Source organism: Adiantum capillus-veneris, chromosome 8 (genome assembly GCF_014529385.1).
Source record: "Adiantum capillus-veneris isolate H3 chromosome 8, ASM1452938v2, whole genome shotgun sequence".
Classification (NCBI taxonomy): domain Eukaryota; kingdom Viridiplantae; phylum Streptophyta; class Polypodiopsida; order Polypodiales; family Pteridaceae; genus Adiantum; species Adiantum capillus-veneris.
Genome location: NC_140938.1, coordinates 81,882,154 through 81,909,328, shown reverse-complemented (window position 1 = coordinate 81,909,328; position 27,175 = coordinate 81,882,154).

The window sequence follows — 27,175 nt, the reverse complement described above, 5'->3', positions numbered from 1 at the left end:
CACAAGCACAATACATCATAGTGGCCACGGATTACATGAACAAATGGGTGGAAGCAAAAGCCACAACGAAAGTAGACGCTAGAACCACGACACAATTCTTATATGAATATGTGTTTACACGTTATGGCCTTTTAATCGAGATGGTGAGTGATAGAGGGACACACTTTGTAAATGAAGTTATCGAACATCTCTTGACTGAGTTTATGGTAATTCATCGCAAATGTGCACCATACCATCCACAAGCCAAGGGCCAAGCAGAAGCGACCAACAAAATATTGTGCACAGTTCTTACAAAACTGGTTAGTGAAACGAGAACGGACTGGGATCAAATGCTATATTCAGCATTGTGGGCTTATCAAGTTGCATTTAAAACAACACTCAATGCTACACTGTTTAATATGGTGTATGGGTTAAATGCAATATTGAATATTGAATTTTTGATTCCCACACTAAGGGTAGCTAAACAATTGGACTGGACGGGCCATGAGCTTTCAAAATGGTTAGATGACCTTGAAAAATTAGATGAGTTATGACTCAATGCAAAAGCAACCATTTATGCAAAAAAAAGACAACACAAAGAGTTTTTTCACAAACATGTCAAAAACAAGGACTTTAAAACGGGCGACTATGTCTTGGTATACACCCTTAAACAGCATGCCAAGAAGCTAAAGAAAAGAGGAATGGGGCCTTATTTGATCCAAGAAATATCATCCAGTGGAGCAGTAAAATTGTCGACACTAGATGGAAAAGAAATGCCGAATTGGATTAGTGGGTGTCATTTGAAAAAGTATCATCTACCTTTAACTCCGGGAATGTTGTTTCAACTGCATTACGGTAAGTCCTATAGACAGGAACAGCAACGAATTCGAAGAAAACCCACGATCAGTTGTCTACAATCATTTTTGCGTTTTATTGTGTGATTTTTGGAAAAGAATATTCCCTCGTAATTAATTAGAATTGGGGACCAAATGATCATATATGAGCCCCTAGGGATGTGTATGTACTATAAAGCGAGTCAAAACTGGCCAAAAACCGTCGAAAAACAACAAAAAATAGGCCAAAGTTGACGATTAAGAGTGGGAATGTACATAGACAAGAGAAAAGTGAGCTACAAAGTGTTTTGCTATTCATTGATATTTTTATAGGTGAGAATTGCTATTTTTGGGTTATTTTGAGATTTATTTGCTTTATTTTAGCCATTTTCTAGCAAAAAAATATATTAAAAAATCCATAATCCAGATGGAAACACAACAGAAGAGATGCATGATCAGAGCAAGGTAAAGAAGAAACATAAAAAATATGGACTACGAAGGTGACAGGGCAAAAATGACCACCGTCATGACGGGACCTCCAAAAGGAGAAATCTACAAAAATTGTAGAACTGGAGCAAACGAGGTCCAAATCAGGAAATTTGCAAGCCTAAACCACATCTCGTAAAAATTTATGGCCACAGGTAAAAGATGGGAAAATTTCGTGTCGGAGTCTTGATTACATATAGAGGGGCTAGGCTAGAAATCTCTCATTTGAGTCATTTTCCATTGTGAGAGAGAGAGAGCTCCCTACAGTAGTTGAGACTTCTAGGATCTCATCCATCGCGCACGGTCACCATATTGACATCAGATATAAGAGGTATGCTCGTCAACACTGACTCTAAGTGTTGTTTACTTTAGTTAGTCGCAAAACTTCGCCAACACCACCATCACAACCTGTGCACACATACTGTAGATTGGTTGTTAGGAAGACCTAGAGGCCACCAAATGGAACCAAAATTGAAAGGCACAATGTCTATAGCTTAGGGATCAAGCCTATGACCTTCGAAAGCACGAAGGAATCCGCCCAGAAAACCCTAATTTCACAGGGCCTGCAGAAGGGCAGCTGACCCAAAGTGATCAGAAATGAGACAAAAGTCATAGGCAGCAAGCCAATAACCTCGACAAACCAACTGAATGGTTAAACCATGAAAAAGTTCTTCAAAACGGAGCCTAAAGTCCCTATCTGACAAAAATTGCAAAAGCGTCACGATACTCTAACGGGTCGACCAAGTGACCAATGACACTAAATTTTACAGGGTACATCCAAAAGAGGTCAACTACGAGTTGAAATGTGTCCACTAAATAAAAAGCTCTTCCACGAGGGCAAACGCCAGCAACAGGCCAGAAAGACGTCTAAATGATCGTTCTTGGTGATGTAAGCACCAAAAGAACAACCGACTGCTTTGACGGAAGGTCAAAAGGAAAGGAAAGTTAGCTTGAGTCATACAATGGCCAAAAAGAATGGCAACCATTACCTAAGTGGTCTACGCTGACTCCAGAAATAGCAAAGTGCTGCAAACAGGGAGTATACTTTTCCAAATTGGTTAAAACTTAATGTGTGTGTCTAGGAGAGCCTACAAACACCATTGTGGTCAACTAACATTAAAAAACTTGTAAAAATGACTAGGTGTTGAGTCTATCGCGATAGACTTGCTCATACACTTAGATAAGTAAAATTTTTATTGTGAATTCATAAAGGGTACTAACAAGGACTACTGACCCCAAATATCAAATCAAAGTGCAAAATTGCTCTATCTTGACCAAGTAACTGAGTCTATCGCGATAGACCAACTACTCTTATCTTTGGGGGGAGGCTTTTCAAAAAATTTCACAAGGATAGACTTGGGGAAGCATATGGAGGCAATACACCAAATTTTGAGACAAGATGGACTCATATGGCAAGCCAAGATGAACTTGACAACAACTCAGAGTCAAAACAGGGCACCTCAATGGCAGACAGTTAAAATTCACATGTGAGAGGTCAAGAAACCTTACATCAACTAGGAGAAGGCAAACAGATGACTACAGAGCCAAAATATAACAAAATGACACTAGGTCCTAGTCTATCGCGATAGACTAAGCAGAATGACAAAGGGCCATCTGATCAAAAATTGGAATCAACAGTTGGCTTCAGCATGATGCAAGAGGGCTACCCACTAAGTTTGAGCCCAAAACAACACAAAATGAGGGAGATAGACCAACATCTCCTTGGAGGGAATCCGAAAAAATGGAAGTTGATCCAAGAGGGGGTCACTTGACATCCACTTGAGATGGAAATGGGATTAGATCATGTACAAGACATGAGGAACCAACTGGTGGAGTCACATGTGGAAAATATATCCCCTGTCAAAAGATAGCCTGTCTATCGCGATAGACTGGGCAGAATTTGCAAATGAGCTGATTTTCAGTTTGTGACTATAGGGTGACCTTACATGCCTTATGCACATACACCACACAAAATTTCAAGGCATTTGGACATGTTCTCCTCCATCAACAACATTAATTTGAAGACTTCAGAGTCAGACACTGAAAGAGCTTGTCTATCTGCTAACATTTTACCTTAACTCATCTTGGGATTAAGAAGGCTCACCTAGATGCATGATTAAGTGGTAATCAATTTAGGAAAGAAGTACTATGTTTGTACATTAACCGTTACTTGTGAATACAGGATCCATGGACGCTTCTCCGGGAAAAAGAAAAGGCAAGAACCTGGCAACGGAAGGTGCAATACCCTATACACTTCTACCCAATTCATTAAAGCCAGCAGCCACATGGATACCTACAGACGTGCAACAGGCATCAGCCTTCCAAATCTACCAAGGTTCCTATGTGGATGACAAAGGAAATTTAGTGGATACAATAATGATCCCCAAGGAGGCAAAAAATTACCTGAAAAGATCACCGCAAAGGTCATGGATGAAGAAAATTGGCTTGTGGAACTTTGTTTCACTACCACCAGTGGGGATAGATTTCAAAAGGGTACAATAACTAATTGAGACTATCCAAGAAGACAGAACTTGCAGGGTTGCTGGCATGGATAACGAGATAATGGAGATTCAGATCACCAAGGAAATCATCAAAGAAGCGTTAAAATTGTCTGATCAGGGAGCCAACATGAGAGAAACAAAGAAGAATCTCACAGTCTACCTGCAAAGATCCAAACTGCCTTCTTTTGAACTCATAGCAAACCCGGAAGTAAGAGAAATGACATAGGTATACAGTCAATGTTTGTTGAGCTACAACAAAAGACCTCCTAGATACACTACACCACACGGGGTCATCTCAACAACAATGACTTGGGCTATGGGAATGAAAGATGAGTTCTATATAGATCATGCATCATATCTGTTTGAGGAAGTCACAAAGCTACGGCAGGACAAGCCAAATTACATTGCAGGTGGAGAAGTCCTGACCAGAATAATATACCAGGCCATAGGCGCAACTGATCAGCTACCACCTGCTCCTCAACAAAACGATTGGCTGGTGTTAAGAGAGAATATTGAAGACAGACCACAAAGGAGAGTACCGGCCTCTACTAACACCATTGGAGGACGCAGGCTGGAAAGAGTCACCAGAAGTACATAGGAAAAGATGGAAGAAGAAAGAAAAGCTGAAGAAGAAGATTTGAGACTAAAGAAGTGGAAAGCGGAAATGGATAACAACATCACATTTCAGAAGGTAGCAAAGATGGAAAGAATGCTCGAAGGCTTTGTACTCGAGAGATCTTTACGAGGCAAAGTAGGTGCCACTTGGAGACCCTCTAGTAGCACTTACACATTAAGAACAAAGAATAAACACAATCCAGCTTTTGAGTTGGACTGGTTTGAGAGATACATCCAAGAGAGGAATGCTACGAATGAACCAGAACTGCTACTTGAAGAGGAGGATCTCCAACCTTGAGAGATCAGTTGAGGCCAACTACACGAGATGAGGGAACACCACCTCCATCTCCAAGTCCAGAGACAAGTGAAAGGCAATCAACTCCACCTGCTGACTCTCCTCCGTATTCAGAGAGCTCACATAGTGATGAGAGACTCTGCTACACCACCCAATGGAGAAGCATAAGAAAGGACAGATGGCCATCTAAACACTGGAACACTATCAAACATTGACAAAGGCAAGCACATAGAGGTAGATATGACAAGAGAAAAAGCTTCCTCCTCTCAAGAAATTGAGTTGGAAGCTACTATAAACCTGGATTTACAGTCAATGGAGACTCTACTAAACCAAACGAGACTGCACAGTCGGTTGTTAGCTGATCAGAACAGGGAAAACAAAAGGAAATTAGAAACAACCCATCAAGAGGTTCTGAAGTTTCAGGAGCAAAGAGATGACAACCTTAAACTGATCAGCATTAAATATGCTGAGATCTTGGGGCTCAAAAGCAGAGTAAACCTCCTTAAGGAAAATTTACAGGAGGCAGAAAGTTTCAATGCCATTTGTGAAGATACAATCAATGTGTTTCTTGAAGACGTCAAGACAGAGATGAACAAATCCAAAGGTCGGTGGCAAAAAAGAAAGATGCCCTGGAGACAGTCAAAAATTTGCAAGTCGTAATTGATGACTTACAAATTGAAGTAAAGGATTTGAGAGCAGTAACAGACATATAGGCAAGGGAGATGGAAAGAGCAAAGAAACAAAAAACGTTGCTACCAGCAACACCGATGGTCCAACCGCAAGAAGAAGTGGCGGCATTGAAGAGAGAGCTGGAATTGGAAAGAAAACAACGATTAATGATGGCCGAAAGTGCGCTTAGAGCTGAGGATCAATTGCAAAGGCAAATCTCGGACTTACAAAGTGAACAACAACAAGGACCAGCTCATGACAGTGAAATACAAAGCCTTGTTTCCAAGTCCATCAGGGAAGAAAATGAAAATTTGCACATCAGGGTAAAAGAGTTAGAAGAGGCTGCAGCCCAAAAGGAGATGGAATTTCAAACACTCCAAATCAATAAACAAACAATGGTTGCATAAATTGCAAGTCTCCAAACTACAAGGCAACCCCAAGGGCAGGTGCGGGTGCACCTGGTGCAAGCACCCACGGATTTGGCTGGACTGGCAGAACTATACGGGGATGAAGATGACTATGAGGAAGAATCAGAGGACCATAGGGCCCTAGATACACAGACTGTTCAAGCTAGCTCCAACCAAGAAGAAGACGAAGATTCAATCACAAAATTTGAAGAGTAGAAGCTGGCCGAAGAAATGGAAAAGCAATCAGAGATGATGTGGTACAAGGCCATGAAACTAGAGAAGGAGATGCTACAAGGGCTCTCCAGATCATGCAAGACAATAGCAGAGCTACGAGAAGAGTGGAATGCCCCGATGTTACCCTATGATCTGCTAAAATATGAAACACTGACACATCAATGGCAGCTCGCAAAGGAAGAACTTAGTGCCATTATTTGAAGGAGAATTACAGGTTCGGGAATAGCAAAGCAGAATAGTAGATAGCCAGCCAAAGTGGAGGCGTCAGTGGCTTTTGGATCATGCTAACGACCTGATCCACTTAGTAAATGCACCACCTAAGCTGAGAAATGTACGACTTTTTGCCCAATGCCCATAACTTATACTTACCGCCAACATAAAGCCTTACAAAGAAGAAATCCCACATGGCTGAACTATCCAGTATTGTCAGGGCCTGCTGAAGGAGAGAGAATATCCGGTTCTTACATGGTGAAAACCCTTCAGGGCGCCATTGTGGAACTCGAAGGCTCTCCCGACCTATCCTGCAAGATGCTTTGTAAAATAGCTCGGACTTTTTTGGGCTGTCTCACAGTGTTCTCCGAAAGCTGGAGTTCATAGTACATGAATACAGAAAGAAACATATCATAGCTATCATATGATCTAAGTGGGCCACCTACAGAGCCGGTTTTGTATGCCTACTTCAGACGGCTCATGTTTTTGCCCAGCTACCATCTCCAAACATTCGAAGAAGCATTTTACACCGAGTTCTTCATGTACAAGTCAAAAAAATTTGGCCCATTAATGGCGAGCGAATCTATGCGATATGATGCATTTCTACATCAAATAAACCATGAAGAAAGACAACGACATTGAAGACAAAGACAGTCATGTCGTGGTAGACATGAACTAGGAGGGGGGGAGTGTTGGAGCCCAACTTGTCCAACTGTTGTAATGAGCCCACCTTGTATAGCCTATCAAATTCCCATTTTTATGTCAAACACGTCTTATCATTTTTTGATCCACTTGTCTGGGTTATGTAAAGATTAAGCAATCAGTCGGGACCCAGATGTTTTTCCACTTTGTAATTATGATGAATAGAACCCCATGTACATTTTTTGAGCTAAGGTGACTAAAGTATAAAAGTCACCTTAGACCCATTTTTGAAATAACATTTTTTGAATAATTAACCCGGGTCGTACAAGTCTGAGAGAGAGAGAGAGTGTGTGTGATCTTATCCTCTTCGCTACGCGCATCTCCCTTACCGGATTCACGACGTGACCATACCATCGCGGTAGCCTCTCCGAGAGCTACGCACCCACGCCACGCATTCGCATTTTTGAGTTGTTTGCGAGCGATCCTTCCTTGAGCTTGTTTTGCTTGTAAGTAGCACAAATAGTGTCTGTTTTCAACAATCAAGTACTTTATGGAATGAGTGAAAGATTAGATACCCATAGATACTCATAGACTTAGGTTTCGCACACTTTTAGATTATGACCTGTGAGTCTATCGCAACTGTATTCGAGATAACTAGGGTTAAAATCTGGTGAGATTAGACTTATAGGTAAGTATATCCTAGTGAGAGGATGGTGCCTAGAAAGTTTGATACGATTCCGAGTTCATTTGATGTGTAAACGGTGTTGTGAGCGTTTGGGGATAGAATGGGTTGCAGTCAACAAGGGTTATTGATTGATGCATCATAGAAGTGCATATGTGTAGGTTGGTCTCAGCTTGACAAGCTAACGAGATTGCCTTTGTGCACCTACAAGTTAGTCGTGTCATCAGATGATAAGTATGTTGTCTGTGTCGTGCTTGTGAGCATGAACAAGGGAGTAGTTTGCCCTAAAACAAATAATCTTGCAACAAAAAACTCAACATGTATGAATATAGAAATCTAATTGAATACAACATTATTAACTCTTGATCTAAGTTCTTTTATGAAAATCAAATTGAATAGAATGCATGAAAGGTAAATCAAAGATTCATAACAAGAAGCTTAACATAAATAGATTTGAAAATAAAAACTCATATCTTTTGATAATTTCGATTGAAAACGTATTGAAAATAGTTACCTATTTCTTGTGAGTTACATTTGGTGTAGAATTTGATAAATCTTTCATGACCAGCAGCTTCAAAACGTCCCAAAATCTGAAGAACAACTCTTCTAACACTAAATTCCGAGTTTCGAGCAGAAAGTTATGATGATTCTATGTTTTGTTGATTACAGATTTTGGCTGCACGACCGTTGCGCGAAATCGCAGGAGGCAAAAAATGCTCTACTTTTGTGAAAAAAAAGTAGCCACGCTTTGATACCATGTTGAGAAGACAGAGAAAGAGGACAATAGAGAGATGATATGTAGAGAGTGCAAACCCAAAGTGTGTAGAATACACTAGAAGAGCTCGCTTAAATTACGGCGCCAAATTATCGGCGTCAATGGTGGGTGTCGGTATATGTGTAGGTAGATCTAGAGGGAGATCAAGTTTTTTAAAAATTTAATTTTTAATTTCCGGTGCCTATATCGGCGGCTATACCGGCGCCTATATAAATGACTGTACCGGTGCGTATACTGATGCTCATATCAACGCCTATACCAACACTTGTACCGGCGAACCCTCCAAAAAACCAAAATACAAGTCTTTCCTGCGTATTTATCTCCTTTATTCGCTTCTTCTCTTGTCCTCCTCCTCGCTTACTACAGATCTGCTACGTAACGACTTACCGAATGTTTTATTTTCAATCGTAGACTACTCCCCATCATCAGGTGAGATTCTTTTCATGTTTCCTTGTAGGTTTGCGCAATTTAGTGTATGTGTGGGTAACATAGTGTGTGTGTGTGTGTGTGTGTGCATTTTTGCAAGTTTGAAGACGTTTTTCAAAGTCTTACTTGCTTTAATATTTCGCATGTGAGTGCTTTAACTTTCTTTTTTGTTGCATACACACACACACACACACACACACACACACACACACCCACACACACACACACACACACACACTCACATAAACATATTCTGCACGTAAATAAAAATTCACATTAAATAATATACTATATACACATAATTAAACACACTACGTGCACACACAATCATATTTTAAATTTACAATTTTTTTGAATTTTTATGCAAATTTATTTTTAAAATATGAGGCAATCTTAAATTGTGGCATATCGTGTTATGAATGTCAATGTAAAAATGATTGGTTTTATTGTTGATTAGTTTGTGTTATCACATATATAATAACATGTTGCAAGCTAACAACTTGAAGGTAAAGGAAGCAAGTAATGATGAGGCAAAGCTATGTGGCCAAATATCTTCGCAATTTTCCTTTTTCAAGCCGCTTAGGGTTAGCGTCTTAGGCTAAGAAGTTGGGTTGGCTTAGGGTTAGCCATTTAGGGTAAGCGGTTGGGGTTAGGGTTAGGGTTAGTAATTGACTTAGGATTAGTTGCTTAGGATAAACGGTTGGGTTGTTTCAGTCTGCGTAGGGTTAGCTGCTTAGGTAAAGCAACGTTTACTTTGTCGATTGCTCGAACTTAATTGGCCTTGTAAAAGTGCTTAGGGCTGGTGGTGTTTTTCCACTTAGGACTAGCCCCTTAGGTTATAGTTCTTTGTAATTTGGCTGTTTCAAGTCTCTTAGGACTAAGGGTTAGCGACTTTTGATTTGACCGCTCTAAATTGACTTAGTGTTGCATTAGTTTAGCCATCTCGATAAACCGCTTAGGGTAAGCAGTTGGGCTATTTTAGTCTGCTTAGGGTTAGCTGCTTAGGTTCTAGTTCTTTGCAAGTTGATTGGTTAAAGTCTCTTAGTGTTAGTAGCTTTAGATTTGATCACCATAAATCAACTTAGTGTCACATTTTTTTTTCGAGAAAAAGATCCTTCTATTAGTTAATGAAAATTGCCCGTAGGGCTACAACCACCTCTGCAAGAGAGGGCTACAACAAACATGATCTGGAGACTCTCCCAATGAAAGAATAACATATATACAATGAGGCTAAATCAAGAGATGGGAGGAGGGAAGAGCCACATAGGTGGTCGGTAATGCCATCTGAGCACACCCTGGACACTGGTGAAGAAAGGACAAGGGCTCCAGAGTCGAAGGAAAGCCTTGTGGCGCCCCCGCATGTGGTTGGAGCTGCCCTGTAGTCCCTCTAGCTATCCTCTGAGAGTATGGATCAGCTCTAGCCAAAAGTCACGAACAGTCTCTGCTGGTGGCACAGAGCGAGCCTCAGAAATGCGGAAACAGCGGGCCCGCCAGATGAAACAAAGTGTCAGGCCACTGATGAGCTCCCAACACTCCTCTCTCTCACTGCACCTTTCCTGTGGAGTAGCAGGCTGGAGTGTAGGTCGCCCCCCCTGTATCACTATCATCTGTTGGTGGAAGATAGCTCAAACTGAAGTGCCGGGCCCGTGAGAGTGGACCAAGCCGCTACCCCCCAAGTGAACTGTCTAGCCGTGGAGAGAGTAGGCATCAGTTGAAGAACTCGTAGCCACACCTGCTGGGCTGAGGGACAGTCCCACAGACAAAATGACGCTGACTCTCCACTAATTGGTCTCGCAGGCTGCACATGCGGCCGAGAGACCACTATGCACAAGCTAGCTCCCTACTGCTGTAGCTCTGTGTGCAACCAACCACCGAAACAAAGTGATGCGCCTCGGCTTTCTGGAGTCTCACAGTCTCTGCCAAAAGGCTGCCAAGAACTCGAATGTGAGGCCTTCCTCCTACCAATGACGTGCTACAGCTGGGAGGGCCGCTCTCTGTGCTGCCAGTATATGACGTCCAAGCCGAATAGTGTATTGAAAGAAGGGGACTCCTGGGTGGTCTGCAGAAGAGAAGGGGTCCCTCCATAGCCACTCACCAGGATCCCACTATACTCGTGCCAGTGGACAACACTCCCAAGCCCAAAGCCTCCAGTGTTCAGTCTCAAGAGCTACTGGGTCACGGTCTATGACGCAAGTCATCCCACAGATGCCCACAACTTGGATCCTCTAAAAACAACACTTTGCCACCTGCGGGGCCTCTACTGCAACTCGCTGTAATCGTCCCCCACCTTGAAGCTCGAAAAATAGGGTTGGGACGGTCTTTGAGCAGGCCATGACTGAAATGAGAACCTCCAATCATGTGAAGGCTCCCATCCGAGGTGCTACTGGCTCGAGAGGCGTGAGCCACTCAGCTGGAGCTGACTTTGAGATGTCTTGACACATGCTCTGCACCCCTCTCATACCCTGTAGAGCTGGTAACCATGTACCTCCTCTGACAAACTTGTGAACTCTATCTAGTCACCTAGAGAGCGCACTGGACCTGCTGCCATGGGACCCTAGGAAACATGCGGTCGACTATCAACCAAGTGGCCTCTCTGAGTGCTAACCATGGGGTTCTAGACGAGGGGCTGCCGTAGGTGCTCCTCCGTGCACATCAACTGTCGCTGCTCCACGCCACACCGTAAGAGCTCCCAAGAACGAAGCAAACTCACAGCGAAGCGGTCCTCCAGTCTCTTGCTCAAACCAACTATGCACATCTCTATAAAGATCCATCTGGTCGAAGGTTGCCAAGGGCCTCCTGACTGAGGCACCCTGACACAAAGCCTCTGCAACAAGAACTCCTTCCAGGGCTCCTGACCTGGAAGAAGTGCTCTAACTATGAACTTCCCTAGAAGGGCTCTACTCTGCTCTGCTGGATCAATGATCCCAAGCCCTCCCTGAGAACAAGGAAGCGTGATGACCGACCAAGCCACCTTGGCTCGGGCCATCTGAGTGTCACGTCTTGACCAAAGGAAATTCCTGATCAGCCTCTCTACTTGGCTGATACAAGAACTTGAGAAGATCTAGTAGGAAGTGATGTACCACATAGTCGCCAACAACACCTGGTTAGAAACTACTACTCTACCAGCCAGCGATGACAGACGTGCTGAGCTCCAATGTAACAGCTTTCTCCTGATGGACAGGAGAAGAGGAGCATTCTGCTACTCGGGAGACAAGTCCAAACCAACCTGACAACCCAAGTATCGAACTGCACTCCCTGGGGGAATCCACCTGAAACCCTCTCTTGGCATCCAATTTGGCATAGGAGCACTACCAACCGAGAAAGCCATTGTCTTTCTCCAGTTGATCAGTGCAACCGATGCACTATAGAAGGTCTCCTGAGCTTGCTCACATCTGTGAAGATTGGCCTCCTGGCCATCTAAGTACAAGGCTGAGTCATCGGCAAACCCAGCGTCCAGTAGCTCCTCTCCCCGAATAGGGAGTGCTAAGCCCTGAAGACCAACCTGCTGTGACACCAAAAATCTGCTCATCGCCTCCGCATAGAACAGAAAGAGAAAGGGGGCAAGAGGACAGCCCTGTCTAACCTATGTGAGCATGAAGCGCTCACCTCTCCCCCCTGCCAAAAGCTCCTGACTGTGAGCCTGTCTGTACAAAGCTGACACCCCTTTGATCCAAGCATCTAAGAAGCCCATCCTGCGAAGAGTGCCCTCTAGAAAGTCCCAGTCAACTCGGTCGTAGGCCTTCTCAAAATCGAGAAGAAGAATCACAAGGTCCTCACCACGGAGCCGTGCAAAAGTAGAAGCCTCCCAAAAAGTAAAGATTTTTTCAAGGATACTGCGTTCCGTGAAAAAACCTGTCTGAGTCCCATGTATAAGGCTCTTTAAAAGTGGCTGAATCCTCAAACTCAGAGCTTTGGCAAGAATTTTATAGGCTGAGTTGAGAATGGTGATGGGGAGCCACTGTCAAATCTCATCCAAGGAGCCACCCTCCTTGGGAATGAGGTAGATCAGGCCCTCACTCATGCTGTCAGGCATCACTCCTGTGTGCAAAATGTACTGAAAAGCACTACAAAGATCTGGGCCAAGCAAGTCCAAGTACTCCAAGAAGAAGCTAGGAGTCAAACGATCCTCTCCTGGACAGCTACCACGAGGGAGGGCCCTCAGAGCTGTGTGCAGCTCCTCAAGCTGAAGTGGCATCTCTAGCCTCTGGCGCATCTCCTCTGTCACAAGATAAGGCATCTCTACCCAAACCTGCTTCCTGCATGCATCTTGCCGCTCTGACTGAGGCTCCGTCGACAGTAACTCACGGTAAAAGTCAGTAGCGACTGCACGCATATCCTCGGGCTCAAAAGCAACTGACCCATCGGGCCTCCTCAACTGACTACCTTGGCATGCGAGTGCCGAGGCCCCATTGTCTCAAAAAAAGCACCAGTCACTCTGTCACCCACCTGAGTCCACTGAGATGCCTCTCGCTGGAAGGCAAACTCATGACGCCTCTCCTCTGTGCTAGCAAGATCATGTCGAGCCTGTTGTAACTGCTCCTCCAACCATGGACTGTTAGGGTGCTGCTCCTGCAGCCTCTGTAGTGAAGCAATGCCCCGTCTGAGATACTGCTCCGCCTCTCTTGCTGCAGCTCGGCGAGCCAGAGACTCCTGAAGAAAGAAGTGGCTAAGCTGAGCTAGGCCTGAGGCCACTCTGTCTGCTGGTGAATCCTGTCTGTCCATGTCGTCCGTCCAGAGAGCCTCTACTCTCTCTCTGAGTGTTGACTCCAACAAGACCCTCCCAGGGATTCGGAGCATCGTGCTCCCACTCCTCTGCCTGTCTGCCACTGTGAGGATCACTAGTGCATGGTCCGAGAAGGAGGTCCCTACCAGGATGCCCACGGAACCCTCCATGTCACTGAAGTGGTCACGAGTGTAGAAGCGATCTATGAGCAATAGATTCACTCCTCCCACTCTGTGGTTTGATCTAGAGAAGGTAAGACTGTCTGGGGACCTCACAAAACTAGGGTGTTGCCATGTATCTGAGACCCTCAAAGTCATACAAAACCTCTCCCAAGATGCCAACTCGACTCCATGCACAGTAGCATGGCTGCCACCAATCCTGTTAGAAGGGTCCTCCAACATGTTGAAGTCCCCTCCTATACACCAATGATCGGCCTGCGGCAAAGACTCAACAATCTAAGACCAAAACTCTGCACGAGCACTCGCCACATTGGGCTCATAGATGTTCAGGAATCCCACCAGGCCACCCTGAACCTACATAGTAATCCACAAGGCCCTGCCTGGCACAAGAATCCCTCTGCCCACAATGGCCTGTTGCAGTGAGTTCGCAATAGTCATACATACCCCTCCCTGTATGCCTCCAGGTCCAAAAGCAGCTGACCAAAAGGTATCATAATGTCCATGCAAAATCTGACCACAACGCCGAATGAGGCTCTCACACAGATGGTGCTCTTGAAGCATGAGGAGATCAATCTCTCCTCCCACAAGGCAATGCTGAAGCTCCTGACGCAAACGGCCCCGCTGTTGGTGAAACTGAGGCCCACCTAGTCCCTGCACGTTCCATGAGATGATCCTCATGGGGAGCGAGAGAGAACAGATGCTGCTGCAGCAGCAAGACGGGCTATCTTCAAGGCAGGCTTGGATGGGGAGTAATCCTCATCCGAGCGTCCTCTAGATAGGCATGACTGCAGTGAGTGCCTAGCCCAAGACCAAGCAGAGCAAGCCATACGTAATGCAACCTCCTCTATCCAGGAGTCCTCATGGATGAATACATAGCAAGGCAAACACTGCGTATCAGCAAAGAAGTACACCACAATGTGCCTACATCCTGCTGAGTCTGGAGGTGTCACTGCAAACTTGGCCAATGGCCACAAAGTCTGCAGCATATCTGTAACTCCAAGTTCTCCCAGGTGGTGAGAGAACTCTAAGACCTGTGTATGTAACCATCCCACCACTGAGTCAAGCGACCACTCTGAATCGGCCCTACCACAGAGGGGGAAGGAGAAACCAACTACTGAGTCCAGGGCCTCTGTCCCCCTAGTGGCAAGGAACAAAACATGGACCCTCAAACATGCTGCCTCATGGTCTGCTGTGGAATTTCCAAGAAAACGAGTAAACCAGTAGTCAAAGAAGTCCCAGCGACGTCTGATGTCAATGCTAGTCAGCCCACGAGGGATGGCTGCAAGGGAGGATGTCTGAATCTGCAGAGGGGGCCGCAAGAAGGGTTGACCCTCTCGCGCTAGGCGACTCATGGCAAAGGCGCTGCCAAGAGATCTCCTAGCCACTTGAGAGGGACCAATCTCCTGAGCCGACTGAGGAACTGGAGCAGGAGGGGGGGGGGGGGGGGGGGGGGGGGGGGGGGGGGGGGGAGAGTGGAGGAGGAGAGGGGTGGGATGAGGCGACAGAGGTAGAGGGGCGATGTGGAGATGCGACGGGAGCAGAGGGCGGGGAGGATGAGGCAAAGGGGGGGAGCTCTGGGGGGGGAGTGTATATCGAGGGAGAAGCGGAGGTGGAGGCTGGCGTAGGGATCTCCTCCTGCTTGAGAGGACCAAAACGGTTCCCCGTGGGATCCCACTGCTGCTGAGTAGGCACCTGAGGGCCACTCTGAGTGCCCAACTGACGCTGTGACCTCTGGCGTCGGCGGCCACGGGCCTACTGCCACCCCTCCTCTGCTAAAGCCCCAAGCTTGGAGGGTGGTCTGCATCTGTACGCTGTGCCGCTGGCTGTGGCTGCGGGCCAGCCCTGGCAGGTTGGGGCTGAGGTTGTGGTGAAGGTCGTAGCCTCCTCCGTGGACAGGCCTTTGCTAGATGGACCATCTGTTGGCAAATGAAGCACTAGTTCGGGAGGCCCGAGTACTCCACACTCTGTCAAACCAACCCCCACTAACCCTAGGTAGAAGGATAACCTTCGGGAGAGTGTGGGTATCTCTGACCAAAACTCGAACTGAGGGAATGCCAGCCACCTTGGCAGCTACTAATGCTGCCGTGCAAGGTGTCTCCGGGATAGTTCCAATGGAAAAACCGATTCTGGAAAGAAGTGGTAGGTACTCTCTCCATAAACCTGGAAAGAAGACTGAGATGGGGATGTCTGCCTCCTCTACTAGAACATCCGAAGCTGGGTCAAACGATGTCGCCACTATCGAAAGTGGGCACGTGAGGCTTGGATGGCCAATGGACTCATAGCTATGACCTTGGACGCCATCTCGGAGGACTCAAACTCAATCTGATAGTACCCCCGTCCGAGAATCTAGACATCCAAAATCTTTCCCACCTCTGCGAGAAGGCGGGCCTGGAGAAGGTCTCGCAGCTCTCCTCTGCTAGGTTGGGTGCCGAGAATCTTGCAGATGATCGAGGTCGCCTGCAATCGCTCTACCTCGGCGGCAAGGCTCACTTGCTCTATATGCGAGAGAGCAAGTCGAATGGTGGGCTCAACGGGGTCGGGCGAGGGGGCTTCTGGCAAGTCCCTCTCTGGCGAAGCTGGAGCCTCCATCTCTGTCTACTGCTATGGCGTAAGAAGAGGACGAGGACGGGTGGGTGCTGCAAAAGGGCGCGCTAACATTTCTTCAAGGGTTGAAACAAATGCTGAAGGTGCCGAATTTGCAGGGAATAACGGAGGCAGATGGCCCAAAATGATGGGTGAACGGGCCGAGTCGGGGGGGGGGGGGGGGGGGGGGGGGGGGGGACTGAGTGCAAGCGGCAGGGGAATGCAGAGAGGTGGCTGAGGGCAGCGGGCAGCACATGGGGGGGGGGGGGGGGGGGGGGGGGGGGGGGGGGGGGGGGGGGGGGGCTGGGCAGCGATGGTGATGGCGCAGCGAGGCTGGGTGCACAGCAGCAGCGAGCGCTTATTGATCCAATACCATAAATAACTTAGTGTCACATTAGTTTAGCCATTTCAGTAATCCACTTAGGGTTAGCTACTTAGGGTAAGCGATTGCGTTGTTTCAATTCGCTTAAGGCTTGTTGCTTAGGTTCTAATTCTAGATTTGGTCACTCTAAATTGGCTTATGGTTAGCCGATGAGATTGATCTGCATTATCGATCTCATGGTTAGGCATAGTGGCTAAAAGAAAACACAACAAAACTTCAAAAATTGCTTGTGCACTTGGGACAAGCAGTAGGCATAGTGGCTAGAAGAAATGGCAAGTGTGCAAGCCATTTCTGAAGTTCAGCTACGGTTTTTAGAGAAAAAAATGCAAACGGACTACAAAAATGCCTTGCACACTTGCCATATTTTCTTTCTACTTTACATATGGCTTGCCTATCTGGTTTTTTTTGGTTTGGGCAAGACATATGCATTCATGTTGGCAAAAACGGAAAGATGGAAAGATGTTCTTGAAGTCTATATGAGTTTTTAAAAGAAAAATGCAAACAGACTTTAGAAACGAATTGCTCTCTTGTCATTTGTGCTAACAAGAACACATATGGCTTGTCCAAACCATCAATAGGAAAATTGAAAATCCATATGCAAAGTAGCAAGCAAATATCACAAGCCGTGTACAAAACAAGAAGCAAAAACTATAGGTACACAAGCCATTTTTGAAGTCCGTTTGCGTTTTTATTGAATAAAATGCAAACAGACTTCAAAAATGGCTTGTGCACTTTTCTTAATCATCCATAGGTTCAAGCGTTCTTTAAGTGCTTGAAGTTTGTATGCATATTCTATAGAAAAAGTAAAATGGAAAACAAAAATGGGTTGCTTGTTTGTCATTTCTGCTAACAAGAATACATATGGATTGCCCAAACCATAAATAGGAAAATGGGCAAGCCCTGTGCAATCCATACGCATTCTTAGGGTTTAGGGTGAGGCAAAAAATACTAGAAAAAATGCATACAAAATTCAAAAATGACTTGTGTACTTCAAAGACGTAAACGGACTTTGATAAAGGAAGTAAAATAGCACAATCGGACTTCAATAATGCACACAAACTTCAAAAACCCTAATATATAGTCATTGACCAATAAAGACAAGATTTTTACCCTGTGGTCCTAATCTCCGTGCATCTCTAGATCGAGGTGTGCGGGAATCGGGCATGGCTAGAGAATGTGAGGTTGTTAGAGCTAGCGACAAATAGTAGACAAAATGCAAGACTTCATAAATGACTTGTGTACTTCAAAAACGCAAATGGACTTTGATAAACGAAGTAAAATAACTCAATCGGACTTCAACAGTGAAAAGAGACTTCAAAACCCTAATATATAGTCATTGACCAATAAAGACGAGATTATTACCGTGTGGTCCTAATCTTTGTGCACCTCTAGACCAAGGTGTGCAGGGACCGGGCATGGCTACAAAATGTGAGGTTGTTAGAGCTAGTGGCAAGTAGTAGAAAAAAAGAAAACGGACTTAGAAAATGACTTGTGTAATTCGAAAATGCAAACGAACTTTGATAAACGAAGTAAAATAACACAATCGGACTTCAATAGCACACACAGACTTCAAAATTTTTGATACATAGTCATTGACCAATTAAGACGAGTATATTACCCTATGGTCCTAATCTCCGTGCACGTCTAGACCGAGGTGTACGGGGATTGCGCATGGCTGGAGAATGTGAGGTTGTCATGTAGTTAGTAGTGTGTACTTATAACAAGAGTGGTTTAATTATTTGTTGCATCATTGGTAGATAAAGTATGGACGATAGGATGGTGTGTCCTTCCAAGCATTAGATCTTTCAAAAATGAAAAATTTGCGCCAACACATACACAATAATAGTCTCTTTCCTATAGAGAAACTACAAGACATGCGTTATCGTTCTCATGGTCCGGAGACATTAGATCAACCTCCGTAAGTAGATATTTCTCCAACTTCATCCTAGAGAAGACGACTTTCAAACGAACAACCATCGACTGAGTCCACCCAACCAATACCTGATGTGACATTTCAAGAAGTAGAGATGGAGCAGATGTTTGATGCATTCTTTGACATGGATCCCATCATTGAAAACATAGAAGACGACAACATTCAAGGAAATACTACGAACCAACCTCAGTCATCCCGTCCATATCGAAGGCATGGTAGTAATGATAGAGAGGTCGAGATAATGCAAACTCTTGCATGTATGCCGCTTTACAATGGTGTGAAAATCTTAGTTCTTCGTACCGCTTTGGCAATGCTTAATTTTCAATCTGCCACGGGTGGTCTAGCGCCTCCGTTACAGAGCTTTTCAGGTAAATACATTGGATCCTAAGCATGTCAAAGTGCAAGTTACAGTTCAATAATGTGATCAAGGGGTTGACTTGTTCACGTCAGGACAAGTTGCTCAATATCGGAAGGTAATCACATGCACCTTACCCATCCAACGGCTAAAAAGATTCTTACTAATTTGGGCTTGGATTATTACAAAATACATGCATGCCCTAATGATTGTATACTTTTTTGCAATGAGTATGCAAATTTGGAACTGTGTCCCAATTGTAGATAAAACAGGTATATAAAGGACACACAAGGAAAATTTATCCCTACAAAGGTCCTTCGACACTTTCCTATCAATTCAAGATTAAAGAGCATGTCAAGGTGTAAGTCTATAGTCGCTTTGATGACATGGCACTCACATACTAGATCGATAGATGATTAAAGAGCATGTTCAAGTGCAAGTCTATAGCCGCTTTGATGACATGGCACTCAAATACTAGACTAATAGATGATGTAAATTATAATATTCCACCATGGATAGCTATCAAGAAGGGTCATCTGTTGTTGTCATTGATCATCCCAAGAAAGTACAAAGCAAAGAATATGGACGTCTATTTGGCACCATTTATAGAAGAGCTCCAAATCTTGGGGACACGGATCGATGTGGTTGATATACCAGATGACAAAATGTACATGTGCAAGGCATTCTCACGTGGACCATGCACAATTGGCCAAGCATCGGTGACTATTCAAGTAAGTGCCTTTACATACATGTTATTCTTGGCTATGCCAATGCTTTTATATTTTAATTTTATGGATTTTCAGGCTTGACTTACTCGGGCAATCATGCATGCCCAAAATGTGGTCTGGCAACTTCGCTTCCGCCACTTTGACCATTTGAGCAAGATAGTTTACGAGGAGCATGGTAGATTTTAGCCTGAAGGACATGAGCTATGTGGACCAAAGATATGAAAAATTGACATGCATCCAATCAAAGTGAGAAATTGTAAAAACATGTGGATGGAGAGGGGAGATATCATGCCACCTGGAATGAAAACACTTTCTATTTTCCATGAGCTCCCATACTGGAGTGACTTGTTGATTAATCATCTACTCGACCCAATGCACAACTTCAAGAATGTGGGGGAGATCACCATCACTAGAAAAAGGGAGATCAAGCCCAAAGAGATGACCTCTAGGTTGTGGGTCAAATGCCAGAGATGTGGCCTTGACTTAAACCAAGTGGAAAGTTTGCTATACCAAAAGGTCCCTGGGTTTTGAGTCATGCAAAAGAGAAACAAGTGAAGAAGACTATATCTTCATTCAAGATTCCCAGTAGGTGCATGCGATATTTGAAAATGGCTTTTACGAGAGATGACAATCTTAGTGGTCTTAAGTCCCACGATTGGCACAAATTTTTATAGTTTATCTTACCAATTTCCATAAAGGATTTTTTGACAGATGACATTAGAAGAGAAATCTATAAAATTAGTCAGTTGGTACGCTGGATTAGTTCAAATGAGATAAGAGAAGATAACATCAATACAGCACGCTTAAATGCTATTGAATTAGTGTGTATGATGGAGAAGTACTTTCCAACAAACATTCTTACCATCCAAAGGCATGTACTTGTGCATGTAGTCGATGAAGTTGCAATTGCTGGAGTAGTCCATAGAAGGTGGATGTTCTATTCGTGTATGACATCTCTAGCCCTAATTTGGAGGTGAAAACTCACATTGAGCTTCCAGAAGTGTTAAGCATTGTAGAGTAAGCCTAGTGACCAAGTTTCAACAAATTTGGGTCACATTTGGTCAAGATAGAATAAAATTTACTTGATCTTGAAACTGCTTTGGGTGCTATTTCAAGTGGAGTTCACCAAAACTGCTCTAACTTTTGATAGACAGCTTCAAATTGAGTGAAGTAAAGCCATGAGAAAAGCTTGCGGGCATTAAGACACACCTAGATCTAAATTCTAGAGCTAAATTTTTCCAGGTTTCTTAAATCCAAACTTTTAGGGTACCCAAAACCAGTGTCCAGAGGTCTAAAGACCACCCATACTTGACTTTTAGGGACCTGACAAAGGGCCAAAGGAGGCTTATTAAGGACTATCTTGAGAGTATTGAGTGGGCCTAACATTAAGAAAGCTAAGATCATCATGGAAAGTCAATCTACCAATCCTTTTGTAGATATGGCTAGAAGTATGGCAAGCCAAGTTAGAAGTTCTAAAATTCTAATCTGTCCACATTTTGACACAAGCCCAACTACAGTGCCACCATGGCTATACCTAGATGCAACCATAGACCATGAATTTTATAGAGGTGGATATTTGATCAACGAAGGACCATGGATACCTCCACCAAACCTGAAAATTCCAAAAAGGGAGCCACCTAAATTCCCTTCTAGAGTGATAACGAGAGAAGGATGGGGAGATTGTATGGTTATACTTGTAGACAATCGACAAGTTAGACCATCCAAAATCCAAAAATGGGTAAATAGGAAATACGTCGGGGATAAAAATCCGAGAGATCATGTAGCAAACTTCAAAAGAGTCATTAGAGCACAAGAAGTTCTAGATTTTGCGACATAGTTTGCAGGATTTGGATTGACTCTAGAAGATGACGCGGCTACTTGGTTCAACTAAGTGGAAAGATGTGATTTTGCGACACTTGATGAGATGTTTGAGGAATTCATCAAGGAATTCTTGCAGGAAGGCATAGCTCACAATACGGTCTTGCAAATCCACATATGCAAACAAAAAGAGGGTGAATAAGTACGCAAAGCTGCATTACAGCTCAAGAGATATGTCAAGTTCTGTTTGAGAGCTAAACTACCTATGGAAGTATAACTAATGCTGGTATTTATCCAGGAAATGAGACATGCTGGTCTTCAAAAGGACCTTCATATGATAAGGAGTCTGACACTTAATGAGTTGATCAAATAAGCTCTTTATCTAGTGGGTAGTTATGAGGAATATAAAGAAAAGGATTGTAAGAGTAAAGAAGATGACACATCCTCTCAGCATAGTGATTCACAAATAAGTGAGTCCATTGCAAAACAAGCGGCGCCTATCGATCCAAGTTTATCGCGACAAAATTGTCAAGGGGTTAGCTCCTCTTGGTAATTTTGATCCAAAAGAGCTTAAGTGGTGCCAAATTGAGAGAAATGGACAAACCATACAAGAGAAGAGTGTTACTATGGCATGGAATATGCTAGGGAGAGGTATGTACAACCTAATCTAGTAGCACCTCCTTCACCGAGATATGCTATGGGGAATGCACCGGGTTCAGTAGGAGCTGCAAGACCACAACTTGTCTTAGGATAAAAACGTATACTACCAGGTGCTAGAATGCCTATAGAAATGAGATATACGCAGATGATGGAACCATCTTACAAACAAGTTCTAGTACCAACTACAATGTATAATAACAACCAAAGCGAGTACTTTCCTTCGAAGTGACAGAAGATGAGAGAAACACATGGAATGGTGAGGCCGGTAAAACCTCCACCTCTTGTGTTGTGACCTGAATAAAGAAGGTATGATATGGACTAAAGAACATTGTGATTCATTGTGATTAGAAGCTAAGCTAGGTTAGAGCCTTTTTATAGCCAAGAGGAATTGCAAGATAGATTGTCACAAAAGTCGGGACACCCACTTGGTCAAACAATGTCCTCAGATGGAGATCACTCAATTGAAGGCCTATTTTCTTGAATGTGGTTTCATTCACATGATCCCCATTTGTCCAAAAAACCCAAACCGAGTTAGAAAGATCACAATGAATGACTCAAGAATTGTTTAGCTACCTAATATCTCGGAAAATGACAACGTCGTACTATATGTAGTTATGAGAGCGCAATCTCAAAAGGAAGATGATAAGAATCTAGAGATAGAGAAAATTGAAACTAAGGTGAGTCTAGAGACGGGTGAACCAAAGACCGACGCACCTAATAAAAAAACAAGAGAAAATGGAATAGTTGGAAAGCTAGAAAGGCTAGGATGAAAGAGCGCAGGGAGCTAGATCAGAAATACCTAGTTGGGAAGCTTACCCAAGCTGGCAAGAAGATAAGATAACATGAGTAAATGGTTGCACCTTCTCTTGTGCAGATGCCTCAACCTCTAAAAGAACCATCCATAGATGAGAAATCGAGAAGTGCTAGCTCAAGAGGATCAATATTGGTCGAGAAGGTTAATGAGCCATTATAAGCCCTCTTAGAATCCTATGCAACACAGCTCAAAAACAACCAAACCAAGGAACATAGGTGGATGACATATCCATATGCGGAACTAGAAAAGTACGTGCTTGAAATGTGCAAGAAAATGATTCAAATAACCCAATCTTTACTAGAACTAGAAGCTGGAAAACCTGAGGGTGTGATTCTTGTCCCACCTACACCATTCATCCCACCAATCCAGGAAGACAAAGAGCTAGATTCCAATCACGAGTACCGACACAAGCTTAAGGAACCCGCATCAGATCCAAGGATAGTGTTGAGAATACCATGGATAATTCTTTCGAGGGAATTTACAAAGCTATACCTGAGAGCTGTAAAGAAATAGATGGTCTTGACAAATTGTGGAAACAAGTCAGAGAGGCAAATGAAGCGAGTGAGATAAGAAGATGAGTAAACCAAACCGATGATGGAAGAGGAGTGTCTCTTCCACCAATAGAGGAATTTGAGGTTGGATCTCAAATGAATCTAGAAGTGGAATCACATTGGAGAGACAAAGGAGTTGTACTGTCTATGGACAATCAATCCCATTCGCTAAGAGCACTACCATCCTATACAAGAGAGTACGAGGCCAACTTAGAGTGGTTTCCATCTCATCACATAGTGTCTCCCAAGAAGGTCAATGATTCAAAAGGACTGATAGACATTTTGTCAACACCGGTCACCTATACGATAACGTTAGCCAAGTTATTTAGAATACGACCAAACATGTGGGCTACTATGGGAAAATGCCTAGAGAAATTCGGTGTTAAAAAACCAATGAATCGAATCAAGGAAGGGATCAAAGAGCTAGAAATGCCTCAGCTAAACACTCAACCAGTATCTTTAAACAAGGTCGGAGAGTATTATCAGGGAGAAGATGGGAACACCCCTGTTCCTATGGAATTCCAAGGTTTGAAAACCATGGCAATCCTTGAGAGTGGAGCTGGTGTTGCCATTGCAACAAAAGAGGTCTGGAGAAAATGGGAAAAATCTGCAATGAGGTCTACTAGGATGAAACTACATTTTGCTAATGGAACATGGAAAGGCCCATATTACTATTATAAAATACAGTTGTTACTTCTTGTGGAATTGAATCTGATAAAACCTTTTCTATTCTTGACTTTGACAAGACGAACAACTCTGATATCATTTTAGGAAGACCATTCATGAGACAACTGAAAATGGTCCAAGATTGGGGATATGACTATATCTACCTGAGACATATGGAAACCACAACAAGGATAAATCTTAAGGACCATAGTTACAAGGATGTGATGAGAAAACCTATGGAGAAGTTTGATTTCTGTATTGTAGCAGGATGAGAACTTCCAACATGGTTGGGTAAGCCTAAAGAACTATGGATGTGGGGAGCTTCGCAATGTGGAAGCTTTAAGCGAGAGGAAGGAATTCTAGAAAGGGAAATTGAAGATAAAGATTACTTCCCAAAACCCTTTTCGGAGAAAGAATTAGAGCCACTTGAATGGGAACGCATCTTGGCTACTCTTGATATGTGCGCTATTCAAGACAATCCAACAACGAAGTTTTGTGATGAATGTTAGCGGGTCGCCGCGAGCGACGGATGTTTGTAGCATAGCTTTTTGTTACTAACATAATGTCAATATGCAAGGAAGTTACTTGGCATGGGGAATAGAGACTTAATGACATTGTCAATCTCATTAAAGTGAACCTAAAGGACTGTTCTTACTTCTACAAAAGCAAATCAATCACTTCCTAGTTGGAAAATCAAACTATGTACAATCTCACCGCTCTAGGTTATCATGCCTTTTCGGCATCCAAACAAATTTGGAATGCAATGAAACTTAAGGAGAGGTATAAAAACACCTAAGGGCATATTTCTACCAAGTTTTGTAGCCATTTGGGAAGGTACATAAATCACGGTCCATCCCAAAAAGTGTAGAGAAAACTGACATAGAACTACACAGAAAGACCCCCCTTAAGCATAGAAACACTCTTCCAAGGTCAAAACATAAAAAAATAAACATTTAAGACCTCAAATCAATGCATTTAGCTCACAAACAAGATCTAGCAAACCACAATAGAATTGAGAATTACTACACTTAGATTGAAGAGCAAGAGACAAGGAACACAATATGCTATTTGGAATCAAATTCTGATTACCAGACAAGGAAAGATTGATTACAGTTTGTAGCAACAAAGAAGCCCTCAGTTGATGCCCAAATACTTGCAAAGATAATGATTGTGTGTTTTATAAAACTAAGGGTTTTGACTTAAGAGCTAGGGGGACTTTCCCACGACCATTCAGCCACTTACATGGTTTGTAGGCTCAGAGAGGCTAAGAGGGAATGATATAATATATAACAATTGAGAATCCTCATTAGCATAATTACACCACTTCTTTGGAAAAAAATGAGAGAGTACAACAAAGGTTGGTGTATATCCGCCTTTTACGTGTCAGCCCGTTGTGTCCACCAAACCTTCCCCCCTTTCTATTCATTGCACGTCCTCATGAAATCTGTCATTGATTGTCACCTTAGTAGTTGATTAGTCTCTTTTCTAGTGTCCTAGTGAGGTGATTGAACTTTTGTGCCCTTGCCTCGATCTCAACCTTTGTCAAAACTCTCTAAAATATTTATTATTGAGAGTGCTTTGATATGCTATGTGTTGAGCTTGTAAATCTTTGATCACGGGATTAAATATGGAGGAGTTGACTTTGAAGAATCCTGTCATGAATGCCTTATTAAATGTTTTCATGTGGTGGGAGGGCAAAAACAATGACTCTCGCATATAATCCCATGATGATTTTTTTGCTTGGAATTTCTCTTTCCATATTCCAACATAGCCCTCTGGTGCCTTTGACAAAAACTTGCCAAGGATGCTCCGTGGCTTCTATCTCATTGAATGTCGTAACGTAGGTGATTAGCATCTTTGCAATCTTCATGAGCATCTGGCATGCGAGATTTGATATCTCCTTTATCATGTTGATGACCCCTTTGAGCGTCTCAACCATATACTTTTCTGATGGGGGATTGTTATTGATTGGCTTTATTATGACTGGGTAATACAACACTGCTGGTCTTTTGCTCTACCATGAATAAAAGCTTTCCTAGAATCGCCATCCTCCGTTGATGTAACAATAAGTTGGGATGATCTTGAGATTCTATGGAGCATTTCTATAATATGTTTCATCTATAATTGGTCGATGATACTCTGGATTTGTATCGTAGTGACAGGAACATCCCGGTAATCTCCTAGTCTTTGCTTTGGCTCAAGGGAAGGTAGCATTTTTCATTTCCACAATAGAGCCTCCTACCTCATCAATGGTAGGGCAATTATCTCATGCCCGAGGTTCTTCACCACTTCATCAGGAGTGATCATTCAAAGGCCTACTGACTCCAACACTTTGAGCTCATATTGCAGATACTCCTTGTGTGAAGGGCCTTTGATCTTTGAGATCCACTGTTGAATGTCTTGTTTTTCCATATCTGAGATGGATGTCGTGGCTGTATCTTCAGATTCCTGTGTTGCTTTTCTTGTGATTGTACCTGGCATATCTGTTTGGTGAGCTTCAAAGGTGAAATTCTCCAGTCCTCCTGTTTGCTCAAATTCCATGGGGACTGTTTGTTCTGGCTTTGCTTGTGTTGCCCTAGAGCATGTAAATCCGCCTTTGCTTCTGCAAATTTCTTCCTCATATTTTTAATTTCTTCGTCTTTAGATTTTTGCAATGCTCTACGCCCTGCTGTCATAATTTGTACGTCATATGTCTCTTTGGCAAGGGCCTCCTTTAGATCCTGGACCTCTTTGCTCAGCGAGATCGATCTAGCTGTCATGCTTGAGGAAATTGGCCTCTCTTGCAAGGCTAGAAGTTGGGTCAGAGTCTTGTTGAGCACGGCATAAGACTCTTGCAGCTTCTCACTCTGTTCTCTTTCCCTGATTAACTCCTCCTCTAGTCTTTGTTACTCAACCTATAGAGTAGTGTTGGCATCATTAAACTGTTGGACTTTCTTGTAGTAATATACAATGTTTTCTTGTTCCCTTTGTAATTTAGATTGGAGCTGCAGCTGGACGGTTTGCAACTCCTCGATTTTATTTTGCAGCTG